A 13,515-nucleotide genomic window follows, 5' to 3' on the forward strand; every position below is an offset into this window, starting at 1 on the left:
TCTAGCCTTTCATATAATACAAGCTGCAGAACTTTAACTTCCACACAAACTTGAGCAGCTCATGTTTGACCCAGCCTATTCAAGACCTTGTCTGGATATAAAATCTTCATTTTTCACTTTGACTACTGAATATTTTCAGTTGTTGTCATTGTCAAAGTTAAGGTTATATCCCTAGAAAAGCATACCATGAAATTTTGTATTTCCTGATGTTCAAAAATACAAAACTCTTCATATCCAGTGAACAATTTAAACTGTATGTTAAAATTTAGAACACAATAATATGCAGTGTCTTGATGCCAAGGACAATCTTCTATGTCTGCACATCAAATCTTTTAGATGCTGTTTATTCACTATAAACTGAAGAGTCTTCTCATCTGACTGTTCTCAGTAGTTCTGTAAAAAATCACAATCTTTTCCTACCGAGGAGTTTCATCTGGCAGATATCACAGCTTCCAGAAAAAGGCAAACATCTCCCTATGCCCTAGTCCCAGACACGCCCTTTCAAACAAACATTTTATGTAATAGATATTCTGTGGAAAAAAAAACAGTAATAACATCATAAAATGGATGGACCCTTTAACTGAAATCATGTTAAAGCAATGCCTGTTAAAACCTTCATGTGTTACTCACAATCTCCTTGAAAAAACACCTTCCTAGTTTAGGCATCTCTAGCTGTTTTATATGTGCCTTACAGAAGTACTCAGCTTCCATGTCTGAGCATGGATTTTCAGACTTGACTCCATTTAAGCACCAAAAAATGTTGGGCAGCCAGTAGAGCTCTGTGTTGCATGGTGACCTGTTTTAACCATCTCATACCATAAAATCTCAATAGAAGCAATTCAGAAGTTGGGTAGGGCATAGGTACCCTTTGTGAGCTTTGACTTCTCAATTCCTTTCTTACTAATAAGGTAAGAGTATTGTGAGTTCAGGTTCCCATATTAGCAGAGTGGACTCAACTGCCACTGTATTCCCCTGATTCTCTTCTGCTACTTATCATTCAAGACATACTTTGGAAATTCATATTTTTTGCTTTAGTGAACTCTGTCATTAGAAGTGTACATATTGCAAGCTATATGATGTTTTTGTTCAGTTGTGTGATTTTGTTCCTTCAGGTCCCAAGAGGAGAAAAACTGTTTACTTCACAATTTTCCATAATTAAGTATCTTAGAATTTTAAGGAGTAGGTCAGCAGTGCTCTAATTCATATCCCCTACAGTTTGTTTTCCAAAGTATATGACTGGAGAAAGTCTTCCACATGTTTTTCATCCTCAGGCAAAAATAAGAAATAAGGATAAGCAAAGAGAGTTAGCTACTTCTGCTACTTTTACCCACTGAAAGTTTCCTGTTAGCCCAAATTTATTGGTCAGAAATTGAGAGGTACAATTTGAGTTATGCTCAACAAAAGGTACTGTGGATGATACTGCAATGTGAAAAGTATATTGTTGCTGGGTGACCTTATTTCATTATGGATTTTCAGGTCTGAAATAAGTTATAAGAAGCATTTTATAAATCCACTTGTATAAGTTATTTGAGCTTTTCCAGTACAAAGCTAGAGGATGAAGTATGTAATGAAACTGTTTTTTACAAATCCCAACCCAGATAGTTACTGTGCAGGTTAGGTCTTCATTTTTTGAATAAACATAAAAAACCCACATGCTACATATCTGCAGAAAACTTTTTTTATTTATTTTCTCTCTGAAACAAGCTCTCCTGTTTTTCCTTACTATGGAGCTCACCAGCATCTCTTCAGAAATGTCTTTTCATCATACAGTTTGAAAAATCCATGAATTATTCTAATCATTGCAGTTGATTAAACAGGTAGGGGTCCTTTTTGATTCTTCATTTACCACTTTCCTCCTTCCTGATAGTTCTGCACGGCTGGAGATTTTCAGCCCCATTGTAGCCTCCTCATCTTAGTAAAGATCTTTTGGTATGCTAATTATCTCCTTTCTAATATTTACTCTCCCTGACCAGAAGCCATTGTCTGCTTTTACATCTTATTTTGAAGAGACAGGGTTCTTAAAATTCTTGAATGTCTCCCTTCACAATAGCTTTAGTCTATACATAATGTGTCAAGCAAGAAAATTATTTAATGGCAAATAAAATTCTAACATTAAGACATTTTTCATTTTTTCAACATTCTACATGGCTCTGCTTTCTTTTTTATGTGCAAAACTGAGTTTAGTTTTTTCTATTTTACCAAAATACTAATCAAAATGGCAAAGCTTACTCAAACAATTAAACCAATTTTTAATCAAATTTATCAAATAAAGAAATATTCTGCTTTATAGCTGTTCATTTTTTAGGCTTTTTTGAAATCTCATTTATTGAGAAATGAATGCTTTCCTGTAAAATGTTTTATGCATGATATCCAAAGCACTGGATACAATACAACATATTTGGTTGTTATATGTTGGACACCACTATCTATCAAGCTGTATCTTCTGCATATAATACATATTATGACACACTTCTAATGTATTCATTGACTTATTATCGAGACTGTTACAGAGGATTTCACAAAATCTAAAGAGTTCTAATAATGCCTAAAAATGTTCATAATAAAGTGTTATTTATGAAAAAAGTTTATGAAAAAAGTCACTGGGATTTGGGGAGTATCAGTATGAAGATTTATTGATACAACCATAATTAAAAGGAAATGATGACTTTGTTTAGTTATCGTGTTAGATTTTGGAGCAAAGTGTAAGCATTAAAGGAAACTGTATTGCAACAGGAGAAGAATCTTACTCGCTTTTACGGTCAGATCACAAACCACATCCATTCTTTCGCTCTGTTTCTATACCTACGTAAGACATTTCAGAATTACATGGTTTTACTTTACTGGCATATTTTTCTTCTTCAAAACCACATCTTCTGTTGGAGCCAAGTCCATTTCTAATCAAATATGTAATTTGACAAGAATACGCATTTGTGCCCATAATTTGTTTTGGGCCTGTAGGCACTATTACACATGCTATATGTCTCACCTTGTTACCAAATCATTTAGAGGCAAGAGGAGGCTACACAATTACATACAATTTCTTTACAAATAACCTTGATATGCAGTCTAGGTCTCTGAAATGATCTTGGTGGGGGTTTTTTGTTTGTTTTTTATAAACTTGTTCTGTGATCATTAAACTTCCTGTATAATTTAAAAGTAAATGAAATTCATCTTAAATCTTGCAAAAAATAAGTAGGATGTTTGTGATACAACTCAGAAGAGGCTCTGCACATTTCTATCCAATTTTGAAATATGAAAATATCAATTTGCTGCAGGACAAAACCTTTCAATGACACATTGCTTCACAGGCCCTCTTTATAGAAATTTCATTTATTAAAACCATCTATACCTTTCCCATCTTTCTGTCACTTGCTGTCTTTCAAAATGACTTCCTTCCAATTTATTTCCTTTTCTATGATTTTCAGAATACAAATACCTAGCTTCTATTTTACTTATTCTTTTCCATATTTTTCTTCTCTCCCTCATCCTCTTACCTTCTTCAGTTGACTGCTTTGGCTGTATTTTTAACTTAATAATTACATGGAGTCTATTTCAGAAGTGGAAAATTGATGTGGAAGAAGACCGCCACAACACAAACACCACTGCTGTAGAGTACAGTTGGCCTTCCAGATTACTGGGGTTGATGAAGCTATTGGGAGTAGATTGGTACACATTTATAAATTATTGCAACATCCAGCCAAATCTCTCTATACTGAGCTGGTCATTTTGAATTGGCAGCAGTGTTTCGCAATTGGCAGCTTGTCTTAATCGGGACATCTAGGAACTAAATTAATATTTTGCTATATGATCATTCTTGTTACTATTTTAATTTTTTCAGCACCTTTGATACATCAAAAATCAGAAACAAGGTTCCAAAGCAAAAAAAGAGATATAAAAATACAGAAAATATACTTAAGGAACTGAGGAAAGGAACTCCAGTTGCAGTTCCATGGTACTCCAGTTAGCAGATAATCCAGTTATACAGTTAAAATGTGTTTCTGCAAAATAATTTTTTCCTGTGGGATGCTAATTCTGCTTATACAGTGGGCATTTTCACATAGCAAAATTAATCACTTTATTCAACAAAATTGAAAGATTTCATTTTGTCAAAAAGTAACTGAACAGTAAGTTTCCAGGTTGGTCAGAATTAATTGGCTGCAATTTGTAGTTGCTGTATTTCAAAGACTAAGTTCCTCAGAGTCCCCGTCTCTGTGGGCCAGATATGTGTCTAAACCTCAGAGGAGACCATGAATTGTAGAAGATGTAGTTTTGCCACAGGGCCTGGTCAGAGACCTGGAAATTTCTAACCATCTGGCTTCTTAGGTGGACCATAGGAGAGAATAGGAACACAAAGTGTTGAAACAAAGAATTAATTTAGAGATACCAGTAGATGCAATTTGACAGACTCAAATTCTGAATATTCAGATTAAATTAAATTAAAATTAATATTTCAATTCAGGGCAATAAAAACACTACAATTAAAAGAAAAAGCCATTTTTAAAGTTTGGATTCTACAGAAAGTTTTAGGACATTGACTTTTCATCTAGATTTAACGTGGAAGAAAATGTGAAAGGAATTAAATTTTTTTTATACATATTCAGGAGTCTGGAAAGCAGTTTATAAATCTGTCATGGTTTCAGCTGGGATAGAGTTAACTGCCTTCCTAGTAGCTGGTACAGTGCTATGTTTTGAGTTCAGTATGTGAAGAATGTTGATAACACTGATGTTTTCAGTTGTTGCAAAGTAGTGTTTAGACTAAAGTAAGGATTTTTCAGCTTCTCATGCCCAGCCAGGGCACAAGAAGTTGGCACAGGATACAGCCAGGGCACCTGACGCGAAGTGGCCAACGGTGTATTCCATACCATGTGACGTCCCAACCAATATAGGAACTGGGAAGTGGGGGCAGGGAATCGCCACTCGGGGACTAGCTGGGTGTTGGCCGGCGGGTGGTGAGCAATTGCCCTGCGCATCATTTGTACATTCCAATGCTTTTATTACTACTGTTGTCATTTTATTAGTGTTATCATTATCATTATTAGTTTCTTCTTTTCTGTTCTATTAAATCGTTCTTATCTCAACCCAGGAGTTTTACTTCTTTTCCCGATTTTCTCCCCCATCCCACTGGATGTGGGGGGAGTGAGTGAGCGGCTGCGTGGTGCTTAGTTGCTGACTGGGGTTAAACCATGACAAAATCTGTTTGCAACTTGCATGCCCTTTACATAATGATGATTTTCCTTTAGGAAGATCTGTCTCTAAAGGCACAAGATACCACTGGGAGAATTGCCATACATCCGATATCAAATCTAAATCCCTCTGAGGTGGCACTTTTCCACACTCCTAGCAAACAATTTCTTCCTAACATGGACCCGTACTATACCAAATGGCTGTGCATCTAGAGGAAGCAGGGGGGAAGAAGACATTGCTCAACCTGTTGTTTGCCCCTCCACACATGCTGATGAGCATAGGCCTTTAAAAGTCTGTAATTTATCCAGACTTTAATCCAGCTAGGTTTGACTAGATTAGTCAGGTCACAGGTTTAACAATTCTACTAAAGTTTTCTAGTCTTGAATGGGGATCGCATGTTGTTCTACAGCATATTTTGGTATTCTATGGTGCCTCTACAAACAGCAGTTAAGGTGCTAGCATCTGGTTGATGGTAACCCACGGAGCTACGCTCTAGATTCAGCAGACATCATTTCCTCCAGAGACTCCTACAGAGCTCAACAGAAATGCAGAAGTTTGACCCAGTTGATGAAGTGTCCTTCTTCCCTTTCTCTTTCTTCACAGGCGGCTAGGCTATATAGTAGACCGTAAGTTGACCTTCAATTAATAGCTCTTCAAAGAGTCCTTGTTTGGATATTTTATTAGCTTCAAACACTAGGTATCCAATGGATTCCTAATTTATTAGAATAAAATAATAGTATGTTAATACACAACATAGTACTTCCCATTTTTTAAGATTTTAAAGATTGTTATTTTTTTTCTATATCTATGTCACCATGATCAATTATTCTGATTTATCCTTTTATTATATTAACACACATCACACCCATCTTAACCATGCCAGCCCATGAGTGTACAACAGCAAGTAATTCTGATCTGTCACTACAATGTGTTTTGGTATTTTGTTGGGGTTTTTTTGTTTGTTTTGGGGTTTGGGTTTTTTCCCCTCTACTTCAGGTCATCAAGATAAACACCAAGAATCTCAGACTTCCTTTAACCTTCAAACATTGTGCAAGCCACATAACTTCCCTATATCACAGATTAAAATCAATAACCTAGAGTGCTTCTTCCAAGCCCCAGCATGCATCTCAAGGAGACTACTTGTGTTTCAGAGAAACCTCTTATACCCAGCATAGTCTCTCCAAGTACCAAAATAAGTTATCACTGAAATATAAGAGAGAAAGAAGGTTGGTCCTTCCAGGATTTTTTACTTGTTTGTACAAGCACAGCTCTGGACTCTATACAGGAATTTAATTTTCATGTGCCACTCTGATTCATACACTCAATAACAAAAGGGAGAGTCAAGAACATAGGAGTTGATAATTGCTGGCATCTTTGGGAATTCAAACCACAAACTATCAACACCTTTGAAGGAGGGATTACATTGCATTCATTAAAGTATACAAATCCAGACAAATTCTAAGAAATCAATGTCCCAGTTTTTCCAAAATACGGCATAGCATCCAGCCTCATGTTTATCATAGCTTTATCAAAGAATCACCTGTTCCTAATAACAGGGTCTCTCTCTGAGATTCAGAGTTACAGAAAAGGAACAATTTTAGCCACATGATAGAAGACCTTTTAATCAAGAATGAGGAACATCCCCATTCTTCATCACTCTGTAATGTTTTATATTGCTGACCCCATATCAGAATCAGAATGCTGGGGTAACTCAATCCTTTTTTTGAGAGAGAGACTCACAAACAATTACATTTTCACCTAAAGTACTCCTAGAAGAGGGAGAGAATCATGCACCAAGAGAAGCTTGAAAACCAGCAGGGAATGACATGGAGCTTTCTGATTTTTGACATCAAACTGTAACTATCTCAGTAGCATGAAAATTAGCTCCACGATTTTTGAATAGACATTATCTCTCAGACCAAAATGGAAGCTATGGTGATAGGTAATATTTTGACGGACATGGCATGGACATTTTTATACAGAACTTGTGCGTATGAAATTTTCATCTTGATGCCTCCTCTCAGAAATTGTTCTGAAAATGGTGCATAGACTTAGAACGACAGAAGCAAATTATATCTTCCACACAGAACATTAAATGAGTAGACTGCATTGATCAATATATACCAGGTCACATTATGTATGCCAGAAATCTGCACTAATCACTAAAGACTTGAAATTATGTTTGAATCTGATTATCCCTGATCCTAGGCCATGTACGCAGAGAAAATAAAAAGACAGGCAGTTATAAAGTATGCAATTAATGCTTTTCTCTTAATAATAAACTTGGTATTTAAAATATAACTGTCCCTTCCATAACTTGTTCACTGTGTTTTTCCCAATGTGAAAAAGCATGTGTACATATTGATTAAAGTGTTCGTTGTTCTAATCCTTTATTATTTTCTGGAGTGAGTTTTTTTTAAGAGGTTATAGCAAACTAAAATGTAAAGTAAATACTGAAATCTATGAGGTTTGAGTAATAATATTGTTTTCATGTTTTATAGTGCCACTTTTTTTTTTTTGAATGGCAGATCTTTCCCTTTTTCATTTCTCCATTTCTCTGATCCTGTTAAGATCTACTCACAGACTGCTTTATGCAGCTGGAAATGAAGTTGTTTCATGCTATACACAGCGCCAACGTACTTGCAGGGAATCAAATACACACTTGGGTTAAAGGTCTGAAGAATGCTAACAGTTAACAATTTACATACACTGAACATTTGGAAAGCTTTTATCTTTTGTTCCTTTGAGTCAAAGAGTATTAAATTATAAATTTCTTCAAAATCATATGGGTAATGAATGGGGAAGTATTAACGTTAAGTTAATGATTACAAACTGACAATGAAGATTAAGAACATGAAAGTCTTATGAGAGTATCTTTGAGTTCTAAGCAGGAATAAGATCTTTAATAGTAATCTTCATGAACTGACACAAATCAAGGAGCATACATTAAACATCCCAGTTCTTCAAGACACAGTCATATTTTTAAAGTAGAAACCAATGTTTTTAGACTAATTTTTTATTTGAATTTAGTAAAAAATTCACAATTCAAGGAATGTGACAAAAGGTCAATTGCCAACATATTCTTACCTTTTAGCATTTACTTTTAGAAACATAGAAAACTCTTTAAATAGACCCATGTGCATGTTCCTAACATCTCACCGAGAAAAACCTATTTATAGGAATGTACTGTTTGTGCCTTTTTCTTAATGTATATAGGAGAGGAGTGCCCCCTAGTGATAACTGAAAATCACATTTATTTTTTTGAACATCAGTCAAAATGTGTTTTAGAGATGCAAGCTGAGTTATTACAATTGTTGTACTTAGACATAGTCCTAGCAATATTTTTTCCATTCCTTATTTTATTTTTAAGTTAAAACCTTTCATTTCCTTTTTTATTTAGTTAAAATGGATATTACTTGACAATGGGAGGGTTTCTGTTTGTCCCTTATGCTGTAACTAGTTATACCTATAAAAATTCTTGATCCTGGAAAATTTGCTTGCAGATACTAGAACTCATGCCTTTACAGTTATCCTAAGCTTTTCTGGCACCGCAGTGTGATTGCATATGTGTTTTAGGACTGCTGTTCTTTGAGAAGCTAATGCAAAAATGTCAGTAAGAGCCATACACCCTTATGATTCTTATAGTGACTAGCATTTTAATGTCAATAGAAGTTATTTGTGTAGATCTGTTTTTAGAATCATTTGTATTTCCTCTCAGGATGTCATTTCCCTGCTACAGCACTGCAGTGAGAAGGCAAGTAGTGCTAGCGCATTGCACTAACACTATGGTAGATACACAAGTCCCATAACCTTCCTTGCAAATGCATGCTCCCTTAGAAGACAACAGAAACTGGAATTAAAGTACCCTGACACAAGCAGCTTATCTTATTCTTAGAGAGCTTGAAAAGCATCTGCAATTGTTCCATGGACACCAAGGAAATCTGACAATTTTTCAAAGTGTAAGCCTGTCACAAATGAATAGATCTATGTACGTGTGTGTAGTAAACCAGATTATTTGGCAAGGGGAAGGCCGCCTCTTGATAATGGAGAAAATTTGTGGGTCATAACCAGACACTACTGCTGATGTTGTTGTCAATTTCATGCAAAATGGCTGAACATTTTTTACTACTATTTCCTACAGATAATATTTTGTGCAAAAGATTTAAGCAAAACCAAATTCATTGTTCAACATAAATCCACTTTCAGGAAAACAAAAGGAAAATTCATGTATAGGTCATAATTCTGATATAACAAAGGAGGCAAGATAAAAAGAAATGCTTCCTGGAGAAAATAGCCCAGCCCAGAGACATAATAAGAAGTGCAACAGGATAGTATGTCATTTTCAGGCAGCAAACACAAATGCTGCAAAAATACCCACAAAACCTCCACTTCTGTGGAAATGTTTACACTAAGCTGCCTAGGAAGTATATTTCAAAGCAGCAAAGCCATCCACCCAAGCCAAGCCAACAGTCATATCACTATCTTTCCCACTTAGAAAACAGTGCTAAAGTTCAGATGTAGTAAAAGGTTAAGCAGAAAGCTCGCACTCAACTTTAAAATACAAAATTTAATTAGGACTACATAGTGGTTTAGTAGCTGAAATGATATAGAAACCATGCATGTTGTTTCTAAAACAGAGATCAGAACACTGTTAACTACACAGGATCTACCTTTGAGAGAAGAGTGAGAGCAAAGAGCAGCCTTGGAGGACCATGGGATTGGGGGGCAAAGGCCTAGATGGTATGGGATAAGATCATAACAAGAAGAGGAACTATGACTCCTTGGATTTGAGTGCCCCAAATTCTCCAAGTGAAGTGTTTCTACTCTACAATGAGCTAGGTGAAGGTATGGGAAGCACAGGAGTATCCACCCATCTGCTGACAGAATTTCTCTTGAGGAAGACATTTTTAACAGAAGATAAATCAAATATATCATCTAGATCAGTGTGTAGTGTTGTTACCTGTTTACTGGCAGAATTCCCTGGTGTAGACATGGTTGTATAAAGAGAATTTATAGAACCTGGGGGATATTTCCAGATTCCTCTTTGGTTTTCCCTGGCTGAAGGATGTAGATTTTGACAGTGATAATAGCAAGCTTGTATGTACTATGTTCTGTTATACTGCATGTGAGGGTTTTTTTAAAAAACTATAGACTTTATATCACAAGAAGCAGTTAGTATAACATAGATTTTGCTTAAATGTGAAATGGCAGTCTAAAGCACTTTCTATTCATTCTCCTTATATTAGCACTTTACTCTGTCCTTCAAGCTGCCAGAATAGTATGAGACTTTTAAAAGTGTATCTTAATGGCAGAAAGAATCCTACTTGTCCATCAGTTTCCTTACACTGGATAAAGTCATACCTCTTCCAACTATTCAGTGACCTTAGGATCAGGACACACTTTCCCCAAGTGCCATTGGACAGTATACAGTGTAAAAAGAGGCAGTATGTCCTTCCCCTGACCCCATTCTTTGCCTCAAGAATACCATGCTTCACAGAGTCTCTAAGATTGTAATAAAACATTCAAGAAGTTTGAATGGTCCTTGAGAAACAACTCTTCCTTCAAAGCATTCGCAAAATGCAAAACTTTTACTATGAATGTGCAATTTATTTTTGCCACATAAAGTATTCTAAATTTTGCCTTTGGAGACATATATAACATTTTCAAGAAGCTCCACTAAATTGTTTATAAAATAGACTCTGATTTTACAAACACAGTACTATTTTTGAAGTATGTATTTTTAACCCTATATGTTTTTCTTTCTTGCCAGTAGAAAAACCACCAAACAACCCAGACACCAAACCAAAACACCGAAACCAAGAGTTCAAATGGGCAATATTAAATTTAGCTTCTGCATATTCTGGATGTGGTGTTAAGTGCATAAATAACAAGCCCCATCCCCCCAGAACACAATACAGCTACTGGAAACAGTCCATAACAGACTGAGCTTATCTTGTAGAAAGCCACTTGTAATGCAATCAGATTGAGTGGACCTGCGTTTCTCCACTGAGGCACAGCAAAGTGTTGGCCTCTTGTTGACCTTCTGTCCGCAGCTATTGGTCTCAACCAACTTCTGGAGAGTGGAAAAAAAAAATACATCAGCAGCACTAAGCTGATTTTTGTCTCCCAGAGAGGCTGTGCTATACCTACTCCTTTCTGTTCCCTTAATGCCTTCAGTGTCCCACCTAATGCAGTCTTCACTGGCTGAACTTTATGAACATTCCTTGCAAATGAACATCAACAAAACTATGCAGGGCATAATTGTTTGTGAGCAATAAGACCTTATCTCAGTCAGTATTCTTGAAGCTAAAGTAGGTGAATTAAGGATTTTCACAGAAATATTATTAAAGTGTGTTTGTGCCAAAGTACCAGATCTCCGATACTTTCCGCTAACCAAGACTTATGGTTTAACTGATGGTTCCAAATTTGACCTAGCAGAACTGAAAAGCAGAAAGTCTCCAGAAGTACTCATCCACTGCAAGAGCATTTAGCCTTCTTTCCAGTAGCCTTCCTGTAATATCAATTTCAGCACCCAAAGACTTGGCCTTCAGTAGTTTCTTGCCCCCAACTGTCAAATAAGGTGTGCCACATCAAGATTGTAAAAAAAGGGGAAAAAATATACCTTGCAAAATAATGTCAACTTAGAGAAAGGCTACGCTATTTTATTTTTAATGATTACTCATCATTTCATCTTTCATCATTCTCTCTCTGCTATAGGCTTGCTTACTTTTTCCTTCCTCCAAGAAACTCTCATTTTAAGATGAAGGAATTCCAATTCTACCATCCAATTAAGGAGGAGTGATCTTTCCTTTCATAGACAGTCCCATGCACATCATTGCTTGAGACAATGGAGTTATCTGTAAGGCAAGGACAATGTAAGTTATCTTCTTTAAGAGGCAGCGGGGCAGAGATGGAAGAAGGGAAGTCTGAAAGTTGTCAGGAGAAATAAGACATCTGATTCTTTTTCTTACTGTAACTGGAAAAAATTTACTTAGTCAAATTGTAAGAGAGATTGAAACAGCATTACAGTCTACAATGACTATTTAAATTTAATAACAATTTTCATTATTTGTGTTTTTCTGTACAGTGTTTGGAAATGGCTTAAGGCTAGTATAAACATGGTTAACCAGTTTGATTTCCTAGTTCGGTTAAATTTCCTCCTTCAATGTCAGTATGTCATATTTCAAAACATATTGCTAATACAGATGTCACAACATGTAAACTTATTCCATACTCAAAGTATTGATTTAGATGTTTCAAATTTATAACTTACTATGAAATCAATAAAGTACATACGAAATGTGCATATTATTAAAAAGATGCTCAGGTTTTCCAGATAACAGCAATGCTACTAAAATCCATGCTGCATGCTTTTCCCTGTCAAAATAGACTTTAAAAAAAATTAGTTTTGAGCATAAAAACAGTGGGATCTCACAACATAGAAATTAATTTTTCTTTTTTTTTCCTAACACCATAACACTTCTTAATCTTTTTCAATCTAGTATTTGCATATCTGTTTCACAGAGAATTTTTTCACATCAGGTAAAACTAAAAGAAGTCTAACTTAGAGTTGAAAACTACGTATATGTTTTCTTATCCATGCACTGGTAAACACAATGTATGGTAAAAGCTGGAAAACATAATTACGTGGTTTGGCTGTTTGTCCAACCAGTTATATGATTAAAGGACACTTCATAAGCACTGCTAGGTCAGTTACACTCTTCAGGGGTTTTTTTGTTCCACTTCTAGTGGGATGTTTATGTGAGCAGTTACTTTTATAAGTACAGCAGCTAGAAAACTCAAGAGTTCATTTCCATGGTAACAACCACCTTTTCACTGGAAATACCAGTTCGTTTGAAAAGTCACATATATCTGTCTTCTCCTTCAGCAATTTTCCACATACATGTAATTAAGATGGAGGTATGAAAGCATATTATGTTGGTTTTTTTAGAATTAATATAAGGTGGTATTACAGTGGTATGGAATTCATATACAATGATATTTTGAAAGACAATTGGTAGGCAAGAGTGGCAGTAATTTAAATCTAGATCCTATTACTAAGGCTATTTAATTTCTGCCTGAATAAGATAATTATTACTAAAGGATGCTTTCATGGCAATAGTCTTTTTGTGATTATTTCTTCTGGAAAGACAAGTTCATTACCCTATTTAGTGCTGGAAAAATGAATCAAATATTTCTCCAATTATTGGGCATATATTGATGGATAATTCATGCACAAACTATCAGAATAGTATATTTTATTTGCTCTTTTCTTTAGTTCCTTTAGAATCTAGGGTTTAAAATTAAAAATCCCTTATAAAATACTTACAA

Source organism: Haliaeetus albicilla, chromosome 1 (assembly GCF_947461875.1).
Source record: "Haliaeetus albicilla chromosome 1, bHalAlb1.1, whole genome shotgun sequence".
Lineage (NCBI taxonomy): Eukaryota > Metazoa > Chordata > Aves > Accipitriformes > Accipitridae > Haliaeetus > Haliaeetus albicilla.